The sequence below is a fragment of the Puntigrus tetrazona genome, chromosome 22, assembly GCF_018831695.1.
Source record: "Puntigrus tetrazona isolate hp1 chromosome 22, ASM1883169v1, whole genome shotgun sequence".
NCBI classification, from domain to species: domain Eukaryota; kingdom Metazoa; phylum Chordata; class Actinopteri; order Cypriniformes; family Cyprinidae; genus Puntigrus; species Puntigrus tetrazona.
In genome coordinates this window covers 10,122,610-10,144,685 of record NC_056720.1, presented here as the reverse complement: position 1 = coordinate 10,144,685, position 22,076 = coordinate 10,122,610, and the positions used below count along the sequence as shown (strand labels likewise).

General features: G+C 37.7%; 1 long non-coding RNA gene across 1 annotated transcript; it reads right to left on the bottom strand.

Annotated features, from left to right (window-relative positions):
• Nucleotides 1-4,531: 4,531 nt before the first annotated feature.
• Nucleotides 4,532-7,386, bottom strand: LOC122327864. Its single transcript, XR_006247731.1, has 2 exons — nt 7,003-7,386; nt 4,532-6,556 (listed from the first exon to the last, which is right to left on the bottom strand). It is a non-coding gene; the product is annotated as an uncharacterized LOC122327864 (long non-coding RNA).
• Between the last annotated feature and the right edge of the window lie 14,690 nt (nt 7,387-22,076).

The following is a 22,076-nucleotide window of genomic DNA, read 5'->3' as shown; positions in this document are numbered from 1 at the left end:
GGCAGCTTTTGCACAGTCAGAACCACTCTAAAAATATATTTTTATTACAATCTATGCCAAAGAACAGCAGGGATTGGAATCTGACTTCCAGATTCCATTGAGCCAGGATCCTTCGACTTAATGCACCAAGGTCCTTTTATGGTACTGTAAACAGAGAGCTTTAAATCCAGCTGAGGCCTAGAAAAAAAAGAGAAAGAGAGAGAAAAGAAATGAATGAACACAGGAAACCTCACTCTGGCAGGAAGTGGGAACGGCTGCTATGGTAACGATCTGAAATGAAGGAGCCCTGGTGGAGCTCTTGCGAATCGCTGTCTTTTGACGTCATTTCGCGCACAGAGAGAGCGAGTGAGAACAGCTGCCGAACACATAAAATAAACAAAGGAGGGGATGAACTTTAGAGTGCTCGCTCAGAAATGCTACACGAGAGCCATGGCCTGATGTTTGGAAAGGCACTGTCTTCTCAGAAAGTCTTTTTTCAGGTCAGGCATTTAAATGCAAGGGATTTTTTTTTTGGCTCTGGCATAACCTCCACCACAAGTTAAAAAGCAGATGGAGCTCTTTTAAGACTGTTTAACAGTATTCTTTGATTAATGAACTGACATAGTGAGCTTCATAATATTATTTCGTTTCCTTTCATGCGGCAAAACTATATTTTTCTCTGACCAGAATATATTTAAAAAAAACCATAAATGTATGTTGTAAATGGCATAGCTTAAGGAAATATGTTTTTCACATTGAAAATATATTTAATTGAATCCTACATGCCAAAATGCAAGAAAATGCATTTCTAATCCTAAAATAGATATTTTGAAGAAATGTATGTAACGGACAATGTATTTTGAAGATTTATTTAGGAAAATATTATGTTTAGAGGAATTTTATGTAATGTAAAATGTATTTGGAAGATATATTTTGAAAAATATGCATATATATGAGTGTGTGTGTGTGTGTGTGTGTGTGTGTATATATACTGTTACAGTACTGTTTACTTCTATATATTCAGACTTACAACTATATATTCAGGTTTACTTCTATATATTCACAGTTTACATTTATATGTTCAGAATTTCGACTGTATATTCAGATTTGCTTCTATATATTCAGACATAACAATATATTCAAACTTATAACAGATGATCTTTATATAATTATTTCTTCTTAGCTATGTATGTGTGTTTGTGTGTGTGTGTATTGTTTTTCAAAGCTGTCTATTAAAATGCAATTACCACCCTGTAAACAAAAAATGGTTTTAAATGTCATCTTCACTAGTGATTTTAAATGTCTGCTTGTTAATTGTACTGCGCTAGTGTCATAAAGAGCCGAAAGCTATTTGCAGTCAAGATCAATGAAGAGGACCTGAGTGAAGCCCATTCCCGGTGACCTTCCTCTGACCTTTTACCGCATAGTCTTCTCTCAATAACCAAGCGGCTCGATGAACAGCGATGCAATCACGCGTCCTCTGGAAATTTATGCTCTAGATTCTTGTAGACAATACTTGATTTGAATGAATAATATGAGTCAGTGGTTTCCTTTTAAGCTGCAATCAAAGAAATGTCATCTGGGCAAAGTCTTCTGGGTATTGAAATGAGGTATGATTTGTTGTGTTGCGTGTTTGCCGATGATTGAAAGAGAAGCTGAGAGGGAACCAAAACACTGTCATCCACACCATGAGTATGAATGTCTAGATTTTAGCTGATGTTTATTTGTCAGCCGTATAACCCTCTCCATGCCCCTAACCTGGTTAGTCCTCTTCTGTGATAATCTTATGGACAGCTTGGTTTCCCATACGACAGCTTGGCCCTGTCTTAACACCCACCCATCCACTTCAGCTCACAGAAATACGCTGATGAAGGACAGGTGCTGTGTGTGTGTGTGTGTGTGTGTGTGTAGGTTTTAGGGGTTGAGTGACATATTAAAGCATTTCTGGCTTGATGTGTAAAGAACCACTAGTCACAGCCCATTGGGTAAACAAAAAAATACTTAGCAACTAACATAAGGTCGTTTACTTTAATGATACTGATTAAGACCGGTTAGTTTTTTAGTTGTGTTTCAAGTTTAAGGCTGATAAGAAGTTTAGTTTGCAACTCATTTAATGACGTTTTTACTCCACGGAAGTTTAGTTCTGTCACAGAATGGAATAAGGTAATTGTGACATTTTTCTTGTAATTTTGAGGGAGGAAAAAAAATTGCAAGATATAAACCTATTCTGAGAAGAAAATTCCTGATTGTGAAATACTAAATATAAAAGCAAAACAGAGTTGTGAGATGTGAACTTGCAAAACATGCAGTTCTGAATAAAAAGAGTAATTATCTGTGGTGAAAATAGTAAACAATGTAATAATGCTAAAAAAAAATGTGTAATCTATTATTATTACATTGACCTGCTATGCTAAAATGTGCTTTTTGGATCCAGATGGTGTAGCTGCAACACCTACCAGCTCGGCCAAACTTTGACCCATTGATCAGGAATTGATTGTATCATAAAAAGTAGGCGTTACCTACCAGAAGGGAGCCAGGTGGTTGTAAGGGAGGGGTTGAGAACTGGTGATATCAGCTGATGTAAACCTGCTTCACAGCATGATGAATGATTACTAATAATTGCTTCTTTGGAGCAACATGCAACAAATTTTATGATGTAAAACCAGGAATGTATACTCAAAATTTTGAGTTGATTAGCTGAAACTGCCCTGCTGATTAAGAACTGTGAGTACTTAATGTAACTTGTCACATTCAGAAGTCAACGTATTTTCACACCTTCAAAATGTTAGCCACCCCAAAACATCGGGTGTGTTTACTTTGAACACCGCATCGGGTGTGTTTACTAATACCTAATGTACCTATTCCCACTGAGTGCATTTTGCATGCTTAAGTAAGCATAAGTATTTAAGATCTCTTTGTTTAGAGGACCACTTCAAAGTTTCTCAGATTTTCTATTGCATCAGCCTATACTGCACATAATAAATGACTGGAAGATGTAAACTCAGAGAATTTTTTTGTCGCTACATCATTTTGATGACCTACTTTCAGACACGTCTCCATCAGGCACATAATATCCACCATATTCAGTCCCTCCGGGCAACAAGAAAGGCCTCTAGCATCTGAGGAACATTCGCCAGGCTTCAAAATAAACACTTCTCAGTTGGATTTAATTGTTCATGGAGGGATCATTCAAGAACCCCGGAGTGCTGTCTTCGCCTTTCTATGGAAAGGGGGGAGGTTCAATCAATAGGGATTTTGTTAAGCGGGTCGGTGCAGAATGTGGAGAAGGTCTTTCAGACATCGGCGATCGTGTGACCGATGGGGTGGCGGATACTGTGCTCCAAGACTCATGGGAGTAGATGTGTTGCTTGGCCAAGAGCCTCTCTGTTCGATCGATCGCAAGACGTCAATTGGATAGACTCAAATGAATGTGCCTTTAACCTTGGCGAGCATATGCAGAAACAACCTGCACGCCAACGCCGACACGACAACCTATTTATTCTAATGATGCCCTAAGATTGCAAGCATTGCGACAATTATCGTAGTTGCGCTTTAACCCTGAAATATGCATCATGCGGTTATTTATGAAATGACTCTTTGTGGTTTCTGAAAAAACAAAGAGTGCCGTACTAAAGATAAGTGTGCCTTCCTCATTTCAAATCATGTCCGACTATTTTTTTTTCAAGGTTTTTGAAATGGTTTCTGGTAAGTATCTGAATAGCTTCAGTTCAGAGAAACAGTCATCTCACCCGAAGAGCTCATCAGACGCGATGCTGGAACCCAGTTAGTTTCACATTTACACACACACTGACACGCACTGTGGAATAAAGACATATATATATATGTGCACATATAGGTATAGATGGGGACACCATTGCGTTTATTCAGTTGACCTTGTTGCAGTAGCTTTACCCCCATTTGGTTTCACAACACTGCATTTAACCAAATCTTTGACACTGAAACTGACTAAAACCACATATGCATTGAGAGCACCATTAACCTTTGTAATGAAGAGAAATAGAATTTTCGGCCTTATTTTCCAGAATTTAGCAATTTTGCCTTAAATCTGTAGTGACAGGGATAGGGATTTGTGTCAAAATTGATGTTTTGAGCTCAAATGGTCCTTTGGGGTCAATAGTTTCTATGATCTACTTTTGCAAATCAGTCTGATTTATAAAAATAATTATTTAGATAATTTGAACCAGATCAAGCGATTCAAAGATATCACTCAAAAGAATGGTTCGTTCATGAATTGGACATTGCTATAGCTCTCGTGAATGCAAAAGGAAAGATAATGCTAATGTCAAGACTTTCTATAAGTTAAGGTGCAGTCACATTTTCCTTTGTACAGCATAATTCTGTATTGTTCAAAATGTAGTCATTTCAATAAGAGTTCACACAATCTGGATTTTTGTGTCAGGGACGTGTGAGGCAAAATTTGCTGACACAATATCACATTGGATTCACGTTTCTTGAACTGAGCACATAAACTCACCATGTTAGTCAATACAAAGCCACTTGGTTTGGAAGAAAGAGACTGAAATTTACACTCTACACTACTGACAATGGTCCTTTAATTGCAAGTTTCACTATGTTTCTCACACAAAGCAATCGCATGGCTTTAAAAGACATGGAAAATTTGCACATGGGTCATGTGAATCATTTTAGAATGCAATTAAAATGGTTTTTTGTTAGCTTTTGAGAGCAAGTAAACGATAACTGGGTTCATTTTTAAGCGAACTAGCCCTTTTAACCCTGATGGTGTTTGGTAAAGCAGTATGAACTAGCCTTAAAAAAGGCATGTTTATATGTTTATGATGGTAAAAGAGGAAGTCAGAAACAGGAACTCTCTAGCACAGCAGCGCAGCTTATACGCTTATATGTGAATAATCAAGAGTATTTGTTAATGTGTGCCTTTGATGCCGTACTTCCCTCTCTTTTTCCATTACTCACACTGTCCATATGTCACAAACCTATTTATACATCCCAAAACGCAAACACGTACACGCACATATGCACTCCATTCCTTGCTGATCATCAGGGTTTGCAGTGAAGCTGTCTACAAATCGCAGAGCAAGGCTCCCGCCTCTTTGGGTCGATCCAGGTCGAATTCAATTTGTAAGATATTATGTATTGATCTGTGCACATTGGCCTGAGAAGGGAGAGGGACAGATGATCCTTTGACCCGCTCTGGCTATTCTCTTAATCATCACTCCCGTCCCCCTTAGTGCAAACTGAGATTTGGTAACTATAGAATTGTTTTCCCAAAGTGCCCTTAAAGAACTGCGAGCTATATTTTCGAATATGAGAGACATATGGTGTTTTAAAACTGTGTTCCTGCAACATTTTAAGACATTGTGCCATTCCAGTAGGCAGTTAGCATAATTATGCTAACATAATTATTTAAGGTGGCATTGTATGCTTTGGGGCGTACGCAATCTGAGAATGCATTAGGGTGAACTGTAAATGCATTACATTCGATACTAAATAGTTTAATCAATTTAAAAATGTACTATTATTTGTGTGTGGTGCATTTTATGCTTATTACAATAATATTAGCTTAGCAAAATGCTAACACCAAACTAGTGAAATCAATTTTGTGAGCGTTGCAAATTGGTCATTTCATTTTAGTTAGGTTGCTTAAAAGCCATCTGCCTACTGCTAACTAGGTTTTGGAACGGAGCCTAAAACTGTACAATCCTTTTGTTTTTGTGCATTTATTGGATAGCAAATGACTATACCGCCATAGCCATTTAGCTGCCTGTGTTTAGCTAAATAACCAGAGCAGGTTTTCACACCCATACCTTATTACATACTGATTGATTGATGCCTTTTTTTTACGATGGACTCAGAGATGGCCAGACCTCCCACACTCGCATCAGCGCAGCAGAGAATTGCATTTAGCCAAGCAGCAGGTCCTAAATCAGTCCAATCAATACCCTTCTGCTGGGCTCTCCATCACGTGCCCGAGTAAATAATTCAAATGAGATAGTTAGATGCTTTGAAATGTAAAAAGGAGAAAGAAAATCTCACAGTGCGCTTCGCCTGCTCTTTACACCGATGTCGTTTATCCTTGCCTCCAGGAAAGGAGAATGTTTCTATAAATCCTGAAATTAAATCAATGATGGCTTGACAGGGTAAATTGAGATTTGGGTCTGGTTTGTTACACCAAGCCATTACATTAACATTAAATATTCAAAAGAGCTGAATCAATTCACAAAGGATTTAGATTTGGATCTTTTAGGTGTTGTAGCAGCACCAGCTGACTCTTTTGACATGTTTGAAAAGGCTCCTAAATCATAATAGGCCGCCATTCTAATAAGCTGCAAAGATTCTGTTGCCGAGGGGTATAAATAGAGCTTTAAAAAGCTTTGCGATTTAATTTAGTGCTGCTTTTCTTTATGTATGAGCTCTTTTGTTAAAGCTGAAGTGAGTAATTTCTGTGCCACTTGAGCCATTTTTAAAAAGTTTTCCTGAGTATTTTTCCTGTCGTCCATTGGTGGGTCAGACAAATAACCCCGCCCCAATCTCCCACCATTGGTTTAGCCAAAGTTGCTGTGTCGGGCTGGTTGTGAGGCTAAAAAAGAACAAAACCATTGCATTTAACATCAAATATACAATCTTCACATTTAAAGTCACAGTAAAATAAGAGTAGCGATAGTTTCTTTCTTTCTGTGCATTTGGTTGTTGACTGGAATCACGATTTAAAAGCAAGATTGCAGTCAGTTTTAAAAAAGAGGTGGACTTAAGCTACAAAATGATCAGGACATGTTTATTAACATATACAACTAAAAATACATGAAATTCATTCAGATCCAAAGTTATAACTATACAGATAACTCTGTTAGTATGCACGCAAGAAGACATCTTTTCTGTTTATTTTAACTGCACTCTTATCTGCCTCTTTAAATTCTAATACTTGTGCAAAACTTCTCGTGATAAATCATGGCAATGGATTTTCGTGAGATTTGACAGATTTTGGCGTTTATTCAAAATTCAATTTAGAGTATAGGGTTAATTTACCTCTTGAAAAACTGTTTTGATGCTGGTTTACGCCGGTCCGTTGCTGGTCATTGTGCAGTTTTTCCAACAGGGTTTCATTTAATCCAGACTTTAACATCTTCCGTAATGAGTTATTTGCAACCACGTCCCCATTTACTTAGGCAGTTTTATAGTGTCAGACGAACTATAAAAACAAACACCAGAATTTCCTGTGCTTCGTGACTCTCATGCCTGCACCAAGTTTAACTAGCAGAATCTCCCACCAGGCAGGCAGGCAAACCAAAAGATATTTGAACAGGCAAGGCAGGCGTCTGGGAGAGAACAGGAGGCTGGAATCCCCAAACGGCAGTCATTGTGAAATTTCCATTCTTATCTCAATGACAACGGCTGCGCTGCCGAGGTGGGAATCCCTCTATTTACACTCTACTTCCTCTCTCAGCAGGGAACTGTGGGTACTCATTACCCTCACAGGAAACCCTGTGCATTAGTGCACTCCCTCTGACTTCTGCCTCACAAACTGTATTTCTCTTCTCACCCTGCTAGTGACCGGTAGCTAAGTTTGTCCCACACACATCAAGTTTACGATCAGTGACAGTATTTTCCTCTTGCTAACTGACTAGTGAGTCAATTTATGAAAAAAGAGTTTCAGCTTAGCGAGTCTTTGCTAGTGTTAGAAGAGTTTAGGCAGCTAACATGGCTAACAGGCTAACACAAAACAGATGCTACTGCAAAGGGGGAGGGGAGCAGACAAGGCTGAAACCAGGTTGTCTTGTTCCTGGTCTTGGGAGCACCCTGGTCTGACCCAGTCTCTTGTTTCATGCAGGCAACATATCCATGGATGGACTATTGAAAAAATTTGCCTCCTTAGGTCTGCTTAGCCTGTGATTCAAATTAGTTTTCAGATTATTCAAGACGGATGAGGGTTTGTATTCATATAAAAAGAGAGCAAGAGAGAGAGTGAGAAAAAAAAACTTTGTAAGAGGAAGTTGGGGGATTTTCTTTGCTGTTCTCTAGTTTTTGAATAAGTATGCTGTCACTAATTTGACAAAACACTCTTATATTTTCCTCAATATTTTCTTACTCAGTTTTTTTTTGTTGCTGTTGTTTTCCAGTAAATATCTAAATATTGTAAATGCAAGATATATTTAGAAGCAAAATATTTAAAGGAAAAAAGAATGATGTGAAATATAAGAAATCTTTAGAAAAATTGTCAGTTTTTTTCTAAAATATTTATCAAAATAATGTGCATTTTTGCTTAAAATAATAATAGCCGTCTATGGCATAAGATATATAAACTAATCTTCCATTTGAATTAGTATTTGAAGTATTTTTAAACCCTACTGGCAGATTATTTTTTTCTTGTTTTAGGCTTGACCTCACGCAATTTCGGAAAACTAATGCCCCCTATTGAAATGCACAGGTAGTGACAGCAGTGCCTCTTACTCATATCCTCTCAATTTCGTATCACTCGCTTGAACTCACCTTTCCCCCCAACACCCCCCCTCAAGTCAGACGCCGGCTATTGATTCACTGGATTGATCCTGGACTCCGTCCATCTGCTCTCTGCCTGCGTCTACAAGTCCGCCGGCCTCCTGGAGAGCAGGGCCGTCGTGCCTGAGACAGCTGGTCCTGATAACCAATCTGTCTTTTGCAGGCTTTTTGTAAAACAAGATACCAGGCAACCAGATACCTTGAATTAATATGTGAACCGTTTGCAGTTCTTCAAACCTTCCTTCTTAAAGTAAGGGGTGATGGGGGCATGCGCAAAGAAACAGTTGGCTCTTTCAGGCCTTGTACAAAGCATTCTTTCAAGGCCAACAAAAGCCAACGAAGGTCTCCAATACAGGTCTTCATTCAATGGAGCTAGCAACGGTAATGTCTATTAACAGATACTGGTTGTGCATATAGAATAGGCTGGTTCAAAACGACAAAAATTCAATATATAGAGCCAGATGAATGTGAAACCGGCCTAATTAGTTACAGCTAATTAGTTTTATTAGAAAGCCCTGTATAATTAGCCTGGTTTTGGGTTCACCTGACCACGATTGTTTTGTTTCTTTTTCTAAGATCTTTTGAAGACCTGCACAATATAGTGAAATAAAGCTTAAGTCACTACTTAATTTTAAATTTTTTATCCTGAATTCTGTGTTTTATCAAAAAAAATATCTGGTTTTGTAGTGAAGCGGAGCACTGTGTTTATTTACACGCATAAACTTTCTAATCCGCCATTTCTTTGCCTCATGAAACAATCCCTGAAACAACGTCTTATGAGCTGTAAATGTACAACTGATGAACACGGTGCGGTGCTTTGCTTTAAAATCAATAATCAATCAATAAAATCAATGTCATCTGGTGAAGATTGCTAATGGCTTTTGTTTTTTGCAGAAAAGCAATCATTTCAAACGCGTGCAACAACTAGTAAGATGCTAAATGCTAAACAATACAGATAAAGACATGCATCTGAAAATGCATGGCTGTACTGTCAATTTTCTACGACAGGTTGAAGAATTTCCAGGACTTTTACCTATAATATATTACAAGAAAAAACCTAGATGTACTGTTAGACCTCATTAATTGACAAGTTGGTTATTGGACTAACTGACTAGTTGCCTATTGTGACCCATATTGATTCCATCATCCCCTTCTCTAGTTTTGTCACCAACTAGATTTTCAGTTTGAGGATCAATACAATTCATTTCTCAGCAATACCCCAAAGGTCTTGCACATTTGACCAAATTTTTGCTTACGTAAAAGAATCCCACCCCACCCCTAAGGACACCTGCAGTAGGTTACAGTGTATTGCAGCATCAGAGCATTTGGGAAGTGCTGTCAAGTCTGATCTATAGCCCGGCAGATGCTGTGAGCATTTAGATGGACCAGGCAGCCAGACAACAAGAACAAGCATTTTAGCAATGCACTGACTCTTAGCAAAGAACACACAGATGACTGCTTGTTCTCGTCTGGGCTCCAAAACAGGTGTGCTGTCAGGGTATGGTGAGCGTTAGAAGAAGGAAGAACAGGCAGAGCCCCATGGTAACTACGATTGCCTTTGGGGTCAAGAGAGGTGCTTCTTTGGGTCAAGCAACCTGAGATCAAGGGCATCCCTGACACTATAAAAGCTAAAATATGGGTCAGCTTTTTGCACTCATTTCACCCTCCAAGACGTCACCTGTTCCTAAACTTGTCCTTCTCAGCTGCTTTATGACTATGAAGACAGCACAGTTGCTGCTTCTCAGTGCTATGATTGGTTGGTTATGGAAGGGACAACCAAATTCTACAACTCCCAAAAAATCTTGGGCGTACAACTACAGTTTCATTAAATATCCAGTAGTTGTTTCAACTGAAACAGATGAATTAATGCTAAATTGCTAAATGAATTAAGCATCACTGCTGTTCGTAAATTAAAAACTCCTAAACTTACAGACCTGAATGCTTTAACATGTTGCTTGTAGAAGGTGCTACTTGTCTAAGGAATGAGACTTAGAGGGTTACTCCACCCCATCATTTACCCTCATGTCTTTCCAAACCCGTAAAAACTTTGTTTGTCCTTGGAACAAGATATTGTATTTAAGATTGTTGAAAAAAAAACAAGAGGCATGTGACTGTCCCATTGACTGCCGAGTAAATACCACCACCAAAGAAAAAGTATGAAAAACATTTTCAGAATAGTGTTTGCAGAGATATTCTCCAAAGTTGCGCTAAGGTGAGGAATGGTTGAATAGTCAGTTGAAGTCAGTTGAAAGTCAGTTGAACCAGTCATGGCAGATGTACTATTCTGACGATGACTTTCACACTGTCCCGGACCTTGACTCTTATTTACTTGGCAGTCAATGGGACAGTCACAGGCCTCCTGGTTGTCATCCAAAATATCTTAAATTGTATCCCGAAGCTTTTATGTAAGTGATTAATCATTGATCATTTTGTGGTGGAGTAACCCTTTAAAATTAAACAGGTGAAAACAATTCGTCAGACTACATAAGGACAAGCATATCCCACAAGAACGCCCCAGTAAATACTTTTTATTTAATTTTAATCAGTCAAATGGACAGCTGAGTCTCAGTGTGCTCTACAAGTTAAATAACTTCAGACTATAATAAACTCATGTTCTGACATTGAACTCTATTTTAAGACATCCTGCTGCAAATAATTATGCTATCAAGCAAGCTTAGCATTTAGATTTGCAGATAAACATGGATAAAGCTTAAAAACCACAACGTGAATTGGACTGCTGTGATATTTTCGGCTTCACGGGGGCATGCTGGGAGACAGATCGATAGCAACAGAGGGCTAGCAAATTCCAAATGAAAACAGCAAATTCACTTTGATTTCAAGGAAATGTCATTAAGCCTTTGCGTACGCACCTGTGAATGTGGGTGTGGGGTTGTGACGCTGATGAATGGCTCTTCGAAAGCACTGTAAAAGCACAATTAAGATTCCATCAGGATAAAGGTAATGGTAAATTATGTACATTAACGAGGGTCTGGGCTCATCCAAACACGCCAGCACAAATAACAGAAAGGCCACTTCTCTGACGAGGGCCGTGCCGAGAAGGTATGCAACGCAGAATTGATTAGGTAAGTGTTGGTGTGTGTTGTTTTTGCATGTGTGCACGAATGCATGCATGCGTTTATAAGAGAACACTTTGTCCTCATTATTGTGCTTGTCACTTGCTCTATATATTTTCCCGAGGGCCGCGAGTTTCCTTCATGAAACGCATTTCATATTACAGCACCTCACGGAGCTCTGTTTGACCAGTTGTCCATGAGGTGATTATGAAATTGACAGCTATTCAATCTTTTTTAAGATGCACAAAGTTTATTTATTTGTAACATACTCTTTAAAGAACTACACAGATATATTCTAAACAAATATATGACTTAGGATTTAAGTTGGAACTTATCGGAAAGTATCGGAGTGGTCTGGAGTTTGACAGCGTACACTTGTTAGTCAAAATGAATAACAAACAACTGTCCTAACCTCTTACCCTTACGGTCTGGTTTGTTTAAAAGAATGTACAAACATTTACATGCGTCATCGTGCTTCTTGGGTAGGGTGTTCGCTTTTGCTTCGGTTCGCAAGGCACTGTTTTTAGCAACTTGTTTCCCTGAGGGTACATTCCCCTGCTTTTATTAAGAAAACTGAAGGGAAGAACAGGGTGTGGATAAAAAGCAAGAAAGAAATCCCTTAACAGACATAAATTTGTGTATCTTATTCTCATTATTTCCAGTTATGCACAGTTATGTTTATTTTGCACAGTGTTGCATAATTTTGCGTAACATTGCATAATGTTTGTGAGACCTGTTCTCTGTTTGTTTACGCTGCACACTTAAACGGCTCACTAAGGATAAAAATAGTTCAAAAAAATTTAATTTACCATTTGAAAAGTTATTTTCGTCAAATATTTTATTTGAAGTAATGGACTTTAAGGTTTTAGTTTTGAATAACAATAATTTATAATGTAGTCCAGACTGGTTTATACTGGACCAGCATAGAAACAGCAAAACTATGCAGGTCCACCAGCATAGCTTTTCTATTGAAGTTTGTTGACCTTCTCGCTAACCTCATTTTAAAAAAGCTTAGTAGAAAAACTAGCATGCTAAACACTACATATACCATCTTTTCAGCAGAAGTTCATCACCCAACGTGACTGACCAATGCGTGGATTGTTTTGAGCGCCCAAGAGCAGCTCATGGTGGCAACCTCTTCATCTGCTGCCACGTGAGTGATGCCCTTGCAATGCACCAATCAATTGTGCGGAGTACTTGGAGGCTTCTGCTGTGTCAGTGTGTGGGGGTGCACGAGAAAGACATATTGACATGCTCTCTCGATAGTTCGTACATAATCCCGCCTGCCGTCAGAAGTGCTGATCAACGTGACATCTGATGGGTGGGCCTGGCTCGACTACTTGACCCTCGTCATTTGTGATTAGCATGGGTTACAGAGAGTGGTTGCTAGGCAAATTTCTAGGCAGCTTGTTTAGCAGGAGACCGTGCTAACAACAGGCCGCGTTGAGCTACAATGACAGGACAGTTTTCCGTTATAATGGTCTGTTCTCACACCAATACATTCAAGCTGCATTTTACGATGCAGCAGTTCTCATTCCCATTAGTTAAGTTATGTTATATATGTAGATATGCTAGTCCTGTCCCCTGATTCGTCAGATTGGTCCATTGTTAATTGTCTAAAATTGTTTTTATTGCACTGATTTTCCAACTCTGAACTAGGCATAGCTTTTAAAAAAAGTGTAATGCTCATGGCGTAATACGATTAAATAAAGTCACAATTGCAAGTCAAAATTTCGATTTATTTTCTTGGAATTGTGAGATACAAACTTACAGCTATGAGGTAAGTCAGAATTGCGTTATATGAATTGCCATTTAAAAATTTATTTCTCACAATTCTGACTTTATGACTAAAAATTGCATGTTATTAAGCCAAATTTGCTAAATATAACCTTGTTATTATGAGTAAAAATTGTACATTTACATCACGCAATTATGGCTTTATTTCTCAGAGTTACTAGTTCCTATCCCACAATTATGAGAAAAAAAGGCAGAATTGTTAGTTTATATATTGCAGTTATATATAGAGTTGCAAATTTAGGTCTTGCAATTGCGAATTTACATCTCACAATTTTGAAAAAAAAATTATCTTTTTATTTTTATTCAGTGGCAGAAACGGGGTTCCGTAGTTTAATGCATATTTACATACACTGTAAAAAACGAAATACAAAATTGCCAGTAAAACAAAGATTATTAAAGTATGCTTTATAAAAATATACAATTTCACTTTCTACTTAAATTTTTTTACTTTAACGTGAATTATTGTTTTCATGTAACTAATTGGAAAAATAAATAGCAACTTCTGAATGAAAATTGTTTCTATAACAGATTTATTTTGTCAGTGTATAGAAACAGCCTCTCGTTCTGGACAGGATTTCGGGTGGTCCAGTGGGCACTGCGGCTTCTCATGAGTACCATCGTCGGCGCTTGCGGTCTCATGAGTACTGATATTTCTAGCTGTTAAAGTTTCTGCGGACCATGACCGTGTCTGTGGCTTTTCAGATTCCCCGGTTCTGTGGCTGGAGTGAAACCCAAGAGACATACACTTCTTATGGTGCAGCACTGCAGTCTAAAATAAGATGGAGAGAATAGCATACAATTAGCTTCTGAATCAGGCAACTATAAATACATATAGTGCATTAAATGTCCTGTTAACAAGATCAACTTAATATTTTTAGCTCAAGGAAATACTCTATCATCATTGTGTGCCTTTGAGCAAGAATCTTTACTCAAATTGATCCAAGGGGACTGCCCGTGCAATTAGCATAATATGAGTCGCTTAGGATATAAAGCGTCTGCTAAATGACAAGTAAGCACCTAAGGGTTATTACTGGTATAATAAGAAGCGATGAGTGCACTCAGGGAACTCTGTGCACAGTTCATACAGAGAAAATTACCCAGGCTGAATGCTTTTTTTCATACATGTCACTGTCTTGTAACATACAGTTAATGACAAGTTAGCTCTCTGTTGTTTGCTAATATTGGCCTATAGATGTAAACACACCAGCTACATGTCAGATTCAAAATTAGCTCATATATATATAAGATGGTTACAGTGAAAACAGAATCTCCTGCTTTCTTTTTAACAGAGCTAATAGCCATATGCAGCTAAACAGGAATGCTAACTTATTAGCACGCTAAGGTAAACATGACTCTGAGCCTAATATCACTCATACATTGGCTTAGGGATCTGACAAACCCTAAAACTGGTATGAAATGAAAATTGAACATTGTGTAAATCACTTACCCTCATGTCATTCCGAACCCGTAAAATCTCTTTAGGATATGCTACAGTCATGGTGAGGCGGAGGAGGCAAATTGTTGAATAAAGTCATTACTTTTGTTTTCGTTCCGTACAAAGTATTCCTGTGGCTTGATTATTGACAACATTTTTATTTTGAGGTGGAGTAACCTTTAAACCCCTCAGTACTGGTTTGATGAACTGTTTTGCAAGAAAAATGTGTTCGCTAAATAACTTGAGGAGAAATGGGCTTACTTTTTGAAGAAGCCACCCACAACCTTTTAATATTAAAACGTATTGTGAATTTGTCAAAAATAAAAAAAGTAAGTTGAGTATGATTTCAGCCCATAAAAATGTCAAAAATACATTTTGCAACCTTTATTATTAGCATTCCGTGTTACCAGTTGAGCTAGCACAGGAAGGGTGAAGATTTCATCTTTCCACAGCTTTAAAGCTGAATATCCACTTGCATGCCATGCACAGATCTAATTACTACAATGATTAGGATGTCAAGATGCAATGTTTTATTCATCAGGTATAGCTCTGAAACAGGCAGCTATAAGAAGTCTTTATGGACCAACTAGTATAAATGTGCAGAAGTGGGTCAACCCTGCTGTGTCTGGAGAGAGAGAGAGAGAGAGAGAGAGAGAGAGAGAGAGATCTAGAACTTGCACGCACATTTAACTGAATCATTTTCAAAGCAACTGTCCAACTTTTGAGAAAGTTACAGGAATGCACTTTTGTGGCATTATGAGGTTCTTTGAACAATGTTTATCTGTTCGTTTTCCTCCCCACTCCTAATGAAATTTCCCGTCTGAGTTTAAGCCCCCTCGGGATAAGCACATGCGACAGATCACACATTGTTCATTGTTGTTGTGCTCTTCTTATTGTATTTAAAGAAAAAACTTTGAAAACAAGAAACTTCACCACGGTGTGGGCTGCAGAGAGAGAGAGAATGACAAAGATCGCATGCTGGCAGCCTTTGATCTCCAGTCTTGGGAGACTTTTTTAAGGGGGTGGCACCGCTGTTTTTTGGAGACTCTGGAGAGAGAGAGAGACTTGTGGAGATGTGCGACCATCCTTAAGGACCTTACCGAGCCTTGTACACACGAGAAGTGTAGGTTGTTTATTTGCTGTGTCTGCTGCCCACCTCATGGGCCTCTGGGGAGAAGTTCCCATCCTTTCCCTGTGCCCCGAGGCCACTTGTGGTTCTGTGGGCTGCCGCACGGTTAAGCTGCAGAGGAGAGGAACTTGGATATCCCAGAGGCATTTTCACTCACTGTCTTTCTCTCTCAAAACCGATGGAAAGACACCAAGCCGAGCCTCTCCCTCAACAAACAAACATTCTCTTAATGTCGGAGATGTGCTTTTAAAATCATAGGGCAGCCAGGCAAAATACTAACTGTTTGTTCGCTGGTTATACACCCCTGCCTTTCTTTGGATTTCACTGCTTGTTTAACCTCGGCGCAACCTTCTTTCAACATTCGAGGGGAACGCGGCAGGAGGGTTGTCACGAACTGTTATTGAACATACCGCTTTGTTTAGAATAGCTGGATAGTAATATAAATATGAAATAAAAAGTGTTTGCTTTAAATATTTTTAAATTCATTTCATTATCAATTTAGGTTCTAATTACTTCAAGTAAACAGTAATAAATGAACAAAGTGACAAATTACAAGGAATAGAACGAATATAATCAATGTAAAAAATATACAAAAATGTTTGTTTTCAGAGAAACAAACAGAAAACGGAAAATTAAATCACATAATTGGATTTTTTTCACTATAGCCTACATGATTATTAACACATAATACTTATCCTGTTATAAGGCTTATTAAAGTTATTTCTTAGTATTCTTGTCTTGTTTTGCACACATAAATGTGTATCTGCCAATAGGTTAAGAAAAATAAGTAAAATTTAAAAAAGTACACTTTTCTCAGCTGATGTTTTTGTAAGATAAAAATACTGAAAACTATTTTTGTAGTGTTCTTAGTGCATCTTTTAGCTTTGAAGCTAACTAAACAATAACTGTAACTTTTTTCACTGCACAATTATTAATACATTAGCTAACTAATTCAATTAAAAGAGCTATATATTTTCTTGCCAGACAGCTTATTACTTAGCTTTGATGCCATCTATATGCTAATACACTTCCAAAAGTTGAAAAACACTGTTAAAAGAGAAAAAAACATTGATGACTCATCCTGCACTTAAGGGTGTGTCCAACTTTATAATAAGAATTTGCTTTGCTTAGAAATAACTAGAAATGGGTCCTGGCTGATATTAGTTAATAGCTTTTCAAATAAACCATCTCTATGATATGTCACTCCCAAAAAACAGGAAATACAACAACAACAATACTGCAATATCTGGGACCTTAATTTTAACTCAACCAAGAATAGCGGGTGCTATTTACAGAGCGTGCGCACTCATGCGCATGTGAACGTTTGAAAGCAGCCGCCTGAACTCAGTTGACCAGGAGGAAGAAGAGTAGGGAATGTGACGAGGTGTTAGGTAGAGGAGGATTGAGGAGGTGGTGCAGCCCTTGAAGACGCAGACGTGGAGGCGGGTTGTCGCTTTGGCATCTGCGGGGGTGAGATAGGGACTTGGCCGCACCGCAGGGGGTGAAGCTGGCCAAATCTGCACTCCTCAAATGCGGACGCACACACAAACTGTGACAGCCTTTTACCTCCAGTCTTTATAATTTGATGCCCTGTGCTAGTGCCTTCCAACTGCATCTGATAACTATAAAGGACTCGACTGATAAATGACTGAAGCTAAATACAGCAATCAATCTTCACACTCCATACTATCTCTTGCACAAACCTCTGACCCTCTGGTCCGCTCCGGCCCTTAGCATAATCCATCCCTCATGTTTACGAGCCACTCTCCTGCAGTCTAGTTTACTGCAGCCCCTGGTTTTGCTCAAGAGGGCCTGTTTCCCATTTCTTATGAGATATCCTGTCTGTTATTAACTCCTGGACACAATCCAACAGCCTGAGAGACTGGACATGATAACACGTGGCTTTCTGCAATGAATGCACGAAATCATTAAATAATGATTTGATTATGTGCACTCCAAAACTTGCTTGACGTTCTCAGTTATTGGTACTTTAAAGGATAGACCTTGTGGAAAATAAGCGTGCTTAATACTTATAAATTTGCACTTGGAGTGTAATTACATATATTTATTTTACATTACAAAGCATTTTTGGTTTTCAGGCAATTACATCCAGAATGTTCGGTTTCGGCCAAAAAATGTAATTTCGATGCATCCCTAATATAAACCGTACTTGCAGGTACTAGAATATCAATGACTTAAATAGACACGCTTTTATGACTGTTTCTTCACTTTTAAGACTTTTTTAATGCACTGTAATTATGTTTACAATTTACACTTTACAAGTTTTAATAATATTTGTCAAGCTTTAAAGTACTTTAAAGTTGATGCTAAGGCGCATGTTTTTTTTTTTTTCTTTCTTTGAAGTTAATATATTTTATATATACTAAATTGCAGCTTTGTTACAAATGTGTGAACGCTTCTCCAGAATTTTACCATATTTCAGAGACAATTTAATCAATTATAAAATGAAACGTAAAGATCTTCAAGTCCTAATTAACTTCGATAATGCATGTAATATAAATGTAAACTATAATATGTGCAATATGCATCAGCAATAAAGTACAAAATGGAAGAATTTTTATGATTCTGTTTTGTTTTGTTGCCACTAGTCAACTTCACCATTCAATTAAAGAAATGTGTTGCGCTTCCTTAAAAAATAGGAAATCAGATGCAGTTACAAAGGCTTCGTTAACATAAAACAGTAAGAAATATTGACAGTGTCATATAAAGATTATTGCAGGTAAACGCATGTAAGAAATTAGCAAAGTAGTAGGAGGCCAAAAGGGGAGATTGGATTCTCTGAAGAGCTATTAGCACAGAGGAAAGAATGTGCAGCTTCCCTTGTTTAGTTGTTTGGTTTAAATCACCTTTACGTTTAAACTTCAGAGGAAGTCAACTCCCTGCCGTCCCCGGCGATTGAAACCAGCTCCTCTCCTGATTCCTCACTCGTCTGTATCTGGAAAAAGGGGAAATGACATGTCTTTTGGGGCTTTGACCCTGACCTCATAAAATATGGCCTTTCTAGAGTGGCAAGATTGTTTGAACAGGATTTAGTGTGTGTTAGCAGGCTAGCGCTTGTGTTAGTTAGCATTTGTGTTTTATTTCGTACTTATAGTGAGTGTCTGAGAGAGATGTTTTAATCGAATGCATAAAAGATGCATTAAAGGAATATTTCACCTAAAAATTTTACTACAGGAAGTGTTATATTATAGACTGTGGACTAGCCAGAAATGACTATTTATAGTTTAATTGCTTTAAAATTCTGAATTTGTTTGGAAACATGGAGCTTTAACTGATGGAATGAAGTTGAGCCGATTATTTGTGGATTACTGTAATGTTTTTATCAAGCGTTTGGACTCTCATTATGACGGCACCCATTCATTCACTGGTGAGCAAATGATGCAATACTGAACTTCTCCAAATTCAATGAAGAAACAAACTCATCTACATCTTGGGCGGCCTTGGGGTTTTTATTTTTTGGTGAACTTTCAGGATATCGCGCCTGTATGTATGTATGTATGCATCCTTTGTGTTTTTACTGTCACTTTTTTTTTTTTTTTTTTTTTGACAATGTCACACCCAGTTATTGTACCAAATTATTTAAAAAATACATGTTGTTGAGAAGATATGTGCTGTAGGCGTTTATGCTGTTTTGAATTATAGCAATTCATTGTATATAGAAGGGCTGTGTGTGCCATGGAGATGTCGTCACAAAGGTCTCAGTAACTATGTTTTTGAATGAAACTTCAATTAAAAATGCTTTTTGTAAAATTGGATTTGCATCTCAGCTTCAAACTTTTACTTTTAATACAGTTTTAACTAAAAGTAGCAAAAAAAATTTCCCTTCACATATTTCCTGAAGACTTTGGGGTTAGATATAAAGGGCAAAATGTAACCCGAAACTGCTTTGTCTTTAAATGTTTTTATGTCTTAAATGTATTAAATATATATTATACTTTCAGTATAGTAATATACAATGATTTGACATTTTAATTTAGCCTAATGGTGGGTTTCAATGTGACAACCTACCCCATGCGGTGCGGCAGCATAACCCCTGCTATTAAGTCTTTAAAATATGTTTTTATACAAATATTGACTGTCAAAACAGAAATACAGATGACAATAATGCAATTTAGAAATTAGATCGCTTAGGTGTTTGAATCGAGTTCACACTATATCTCTACGATGCAATGTGACGACTATCCTCGGGTTCCTTTATACTAAACACAAGCATTTATAAGCTATGTATGAATATTGCAAAAGGTGTTTTTAATAATGACGCGGAGAGAGAATGACACATAAAAGCACGAGACTTCTCATTACATTATCAAATAAACCCCAATAAAAAGCCCTTTGTAGTCGCCGAAGCAAGTGGCGCTTTCATCACCTTTTAGGAAAAACAACAGCCCTTTCATGACTAACGCCTTTTCACAAAAAGGACAGGGTAAAAAAAAAAAAAAAGAACACAAGATGTCTTCGGTCGTCCTTGCTGTGCTAATTGAGAATGCCTGTGTGTCTATTTTCATTTGCTTTACATTTCAAATGACAGCTGAGGAGCCAGACGGGCCCTCGCGTCGGTGTCAAGCACCTCGAGCTCGCGGAGGGCCGCGAGTGCCGTCGCCTAGCAACGGCGGAGAAGCAGCCGGCACGAGAAAAGAAAAGGGATCCCTCTCTGAAAACGCTGTGTGCGATCGCGCTTATTCATGCTTTTGTTCGGCCAGTTTAATTTAAGCTCCGGCATCGGAACATTGTGTTGCTTTTTATAAAACGTCCATTGCATGATATGTTCCATGCAGTGATTCATCTATCTATCTATCTATCTATCTATCTATCTATCTATCTATCTATCTATCTATCTACATATGCCCGCCAATCTCTCTCGCTCTATCTGTCGGTGTAGCAGTCTAAACATGTATAATAGCCTATATAATTATTAATTTGTACGATATATACAGGTTTAGGCATTTTTTGTTAAGGTTTATACAGCCCTTTTGTTTCAACGCTGCTTCTTTTCTCTCAAGCATCTGCAGTCACAGATCTGTGTGGGGGTTGACTACGTTCTGGATGGGATTTTAGGCCGGCGGATGAAGGTAGAGGGGTAATTTCCAAATGGCTTGGCTCAAAGCGTGTCTTTGTCTTTACCGGCTTTCATAACCAGACTAAAAACTACAGCCCGCACAAACATGAAACCTGTGCCAAAAAGAGCCCACGGAGACAATACATCATAGACATTACTACTGCATGTGCTTTAAGCTTAAAGCTTAGTCATGCAGTATCAGTTAAACACACACACACAACTGCAAAATGTGTTTTTTCCATTTAACCCTAATATTTATTTTAAATAGCCAAATTTTCACCATGTATTTTTTTTTTTTTGGTTCTAGCCATCTATTCAAACTACTCAGTATAGTCAGTGTTGAGCATAGATTTAAATCTCCCAAGTGAAAAATAAATATACTAAAATGTATTTGAAATGTGTTTATTTAATGCTAAGTATGCACATACGTTTACATATTTATGTAGTCAATAAAAATAGTACAATTGTACTGTTAGCATACTAAACTCATATACTCAAAGTATGCTAAATGTTCACTTTAATTGCACTTGTATTGTGTTACAAGTGTACTTCAGCTCGCATATCACTCAAACACTATACAGTCCTCATCAGTAGTGACATTAAAACACATTTTAGGCTTAACATTAAGAAATGTGCATTGTGTACAGGTAGTACTCTGAATAAAGTTGAATTGATATAATTTTATAATTTATAATTATATATCAGTATGTCTTGAGCGATATGTCTGCAAATAGGTTAATAGTTTTAAACTACTTAGTATGAAATAAATGCATTTTTAATATATTACTTTGTACTAGGGCTTCTAATTATTTCAAATCCATTTTATTCTATTAAACAAGACTATGATCACACGTTATACACAGAAATAGCCACTGTAAATATCAATTATGCTAAAAGCAATCGTGTTTGTGCAGATTTCACATTAGTAATTTAAACTAACATGGTGACTGTCTGAGCTTCTCTATTCATGAGCATATCCACATGCATCTGTTCCATTATAAAAACACCTTAATTCAATGAATCTTTTCATCGGAGCCCCTCAGAACAAGGACTATCAGAAGTCCTCTTGATTAGAGGACCGAGATGCTCTTT